We start from the raw sequence: 4206 nt of genomic DNA on the forward strand, positions 1-4206 counted from the left end.
TACAAAATTATGAGGGGCATAGACAGAGTGGTAGTCAGAGGCTTTTCCCCAGGGTAGAGGGGTCAATTACTAGGGGGCATAGGTTTAAGGTGAGAGGGGCAAGGTTTAGGGTAGATGTACGAGGCAAGTTTTTTTACATAGAGGGTAGTGGGTGCCTGGAATTCGCTACCGGAGGAGGTGGTGGAAGCAGGGACGATAGTGACATTTAAGGGGCACCTTGACAAATACATGAATAGGATGGGAATAGAGGGATACGGACCCAGGAATTGTAGAAGATTGTAGTTTAGTCGGGCAGCATGGTCGGCACGGGCTTGGAGGGCCGAAGGGCCTGTTCCTGTTCTGTACATTTCTTTGTTCTTTGTTGAATCCCTGGCTACATGCAGAGCATTTGAAAGGCCTCTCCGAGTGTGATTTTACTGCTGTGTCTGCAGGGTGGATAAATTATTGAATCCTTTCCCACATTCAGAGCAGGTGAATGGCTTCTCCCCAGTGTGAGCCCTTTGATGTGTCAGCAGGTGGGATGACTGAGTGAGTCCCTTCCCACACACAGAGCAGGTGAGTGGCCTCTCCCCAGTGTGACGACATTGATGAGTTTCCAGCACAGATGGGGATCTGAATCCTTTCCCACAGTGCCCACATTTTCAGGTGCAGGCGTCCTTGAGACTCTCCAGGTTTCATAATCAGTTGAAGCCTCATCCACAGCAAAACCGTGCAGGATTTCTCTCTGCTCTGAATGGTGCGATGTTTTATCAGGCTGTGTAATTGGTTAACTGCAGGGCGGCACGGTGGTGGAGTGGTTAGCACTGCTGCCTAGGGTGCTGAGGACCCGGGTTCGATGCTGGCCCCTTGGCTGTGTGGAGTTGCACATTGTCCCCATGTCTGCATGGGTCTCATCCACACAACCCAAAGATGTGCAGGTTAGGTCGATTGGTCGCACTAAATTGCCCCTGAATTGGACAAAATAATTGGGTATTCTAAATTTATCAAACAAAGTAATTGGTTGACGCTTTTTCCAGTCAGTTCCTTGGAACACAATTACCGTGTCTGTGTGTCTTGGTGCTTTAAAATCTCTTGAAACAGACAAAGATTTCTACTTCTAGATTCAAAGTCCGATGATATTCAGGTCCCAAGGAATCGAGTGACTTTGTCAGACCCAGATGCGACATTTACTTTCAGATTTCTGTCTGTAAAGCCTCACTTTCTAATATACTGTAAAAGGAGATTATAAATATCATCACTGTCAAATAAAATAGAAATTCAGAAGACAATTCTAGTTTCAATGGAATATCTTTCCTCCCTCGTTCCCCTAAAGCTGTAAATTTTCATCCCACACACTCTCCCTCCATTCTCACTCTGCTGTATCTAATATCCACCCATGATTAGACATATGAGGCAGTGGGGGAGAACTTTATTTTGGCAGTGAGTGCTGATGACTTGGAACTCACTACCTAGTGGTGCAAGTTGAGACGATAAGATTATTTGAAACTGAATGTAGAAGGGCACGTGAAGGAAATAAACTTGCAGAGGTATGGTGATATCGAGGGGAAATGGGACAGCCTGAATTGTTCTGCAAAGAGTCGGCATGGACTCAAGTGACTGAATGGACTCCTTCTGTGCTGTAATAAAATAGAGAACTTATTCACAGAAGACAAGAAATAATAATAAATGGCTTAACCCCTTTAATGTGAACATTATGAAAGAGACCATTCTTTTAGCCAGACAAATAAATGTGTCAAGCTGAGGGAACAAAGGATATCAATGTCTTGCAGAGAGAGAGAGACCTGCGCCAACCTTTTCAGAGTCTGCACCCTCCCTGGATTCGCTTCCTTTCCTACAGTTGCTGCAAGTCACCAATGTCTCCCCAGAATGAGAAAGGAAATGGAAAGGAGGAAACACTGAGCTCCCAGATGAGGAGGAAGTTTTAGTCTGAAACTCATTGTCCAACCTCCGAATTGTGACGTCACAACGGAGCCGTGCCTGAATCAACCAATACCAAATCACTCTGCTCCACCGTGACGTCTGCGGGTTCCAGTGCGCAGTCCCGTCCCCATTGTTCCCCCTCCCCCGACACCTCCTCCAGACAAGGTTTCCAGGCAACTGGCTGATTGCTCCCGCCAGAGCGAGAAGCCGCTCGGTGATCTCCCCCGAGGTCCGGGACTGCGCATGTTCAAGGGGCGGGTTGGTGCGCATGTGCGGGGAGGCCCCGCCCCTTGACCCTCATGCAGAGATATTGACCAATGGCAAACTGGGTGGACCGGAAGGATTCTTCTCCGCCAGTCAATCAGAGTTCCTTCATTGTCTGCCTGCAGACTATGGAAATTGAGCTTGTTAACCTGCTCATTCCTGCCCAGCAAAGCTGCTGCTCCTCACTCTGAATGAGCTTGAGCTTCACACCTCCTCCCGTCTCCAACATCTGTGAGTAAAACACTTTATTTTCTCCCCCTTTCCATTTCTTTTTTCATGCTGGCCTTCAATTGGTCACTTGCAGCAACTGAAGGGAAAGGAAGTGAATCCAGGGAGGGCGCAGACTCTGCAAAGCTTGGCCCAGGTCTCTCTCTCTCTCTTAAAGACATTGACATCCTTTGTTCCCTCAGTTTGACACATTTATTTGTCTGGCTAAAAGGATGGTATCTTTCCCAATGCTCACAGCTCTGTCACTCCGCCCCTCCGAATCCGCTCCCTGAAGACGACGTATGGGGTAGTTTTTGGAGACTCGGTATTGGGGAATGAGAGAGGAAAAAATGTTCCATAGAAACGAGAGTTGTCGGTTCAGAATTTCTATCCTACACTTTTGTAAACTCATTTTGTAAACTCCTTTTATAGGATATTAGAAGATGAGGAATTACAGACAGAAATCACAAACGTAACCTCTCGATGTGACGGAGTCACTCTCTTCCTTGGGACCTGAATATCATCGGCCTTTGAATCTAGGAGGAGAAATGTTTGTCTGTTCTGTCGGCTTCAAAATATTTTAACCATCAGTGTGACTGGAAAAGCACCGAGACACACACACCCGAGTGAGAGTGTTCCAGAGCACTGACTGTGGAAAGAGCTTTAACCAGTTACACAGCCTGAAAAAAACATCACACCATCACACCGTGGGGCAGCACGGTAGCCTTGTGGATAGCACAATTGCTTCACAGCGCCAGGGTCCCAGGTTCGATTCTGGCTTGGGTCACTGTCTGTGCGGAGTCTGCACATCCTCCCCGTGTGTGCGTGGGTTTCCTCCGGGTGCTCCGGTTTCCTCCCACAGTCCAAAGATGTGCAGGTTAGGTGGATTGGCCATGATAAATTGCCCTTAGTGTCCAAAATTGCCCTTAGTGGTGGGTGGGGTTACTGGGTTATGGGGATAGGGTGGCGGTGTTGACCTTGGGTAGGGTGCTCTTTCCAAGAGCCGGTGCAGACTCGATGGGCCGAATGGCCTCCTTCTGCACTGTAAATTCTATGTTCTATGTTCATTCACAGCGGGGACAGACCGTACACGTGTTCTGTGTGCGGACAAGGCTTCAACTGATTGTCCAACCTGGAGAGACACAAGGAGACCCAAAACATGGAGAAACCGTGGAAATGTGGGAACTGTGGGAAGGGATTCAGATCCCCATCTGTGCTGGAAGCTCATCGACGCATTCACACGGGGGAGAGGCCATTCACCTGCTCTGTGTGTGGAAACAGATTTGCTGTGTTTTTTTTTAATTAAATATTTTATTGAAAATTTTTGGTCAACCAACACAGTACATTGTGCATCCTTTACACAATATTATAACAACACAAATAACAATGACCTATTTTATAAACAAAAAATGAATAAATAATAAATAACAAAAATAAAAACTAGCCCTAATTGGCAACTGCCTTGTCACAAGTAACACTCTCCAAAAATATAATTTAACAGTCCAATATATAATTATCTGTAGCAACGACCTATACATACTATACAGTATATATTAACAACCCTGAGAGTCCTTCTGGTTCCTCCTCCTCCCCCCCCCCGATCCTGGGCTGCTGCTGCTGCCTTCTTTTTCCCATTCCGTCTATCTTTCTGCGAGGTATTCGACGAACGGTTGCCACCGCCTGGTGAACCCTTGAGCCGACCCCTTAGGACGAACTTAATCCGCTCTAGCTTTATAAACCCCGCCATGTCATTTATCCAGGTCTCCACCCCCGGGGGCTTGGCTTCTTTCCACATTAGCAATATCCTGCGCCGGG

General features: G+C 47.2%; 1 long non-coding RNA gene across 1 annotated transcript; it reads left to right on the forward strand.

Moving 5' to 3' along the window:
• Positions 1 to 1978: 1978 nt before the first annotated feature.
• LOC140420410 (uncharacterized) lies at positions 1979 to 3727 on the forward strand. The gene is made up of 2 exons (XR_011946349.1): positions 1979 to 2415; positions 2824 to 3727. It is a non-coding gene; the product is annotated as an uncharacterized lncRNA (long non-coding RNA).
• The last annotated feature ends 479 nt before the right edge of the window (positions 3728 to 4206 follow it).

This window comes from Scyliorhinus torazame, chromosome 5, assembly GCF_047496885.1.
Source record: "Scyliorhinus torazame isolate Kashiwa2021f chromosome 5, sScyTor2.1, whole genome shotgun sequence".
NCBI lineage: Eukaryota > Metazoa > Chordata > Chondrichthyes > Carcharhiniformes > Scyliorhinidae > Scyliorhinus > Scyliorhinus torazame.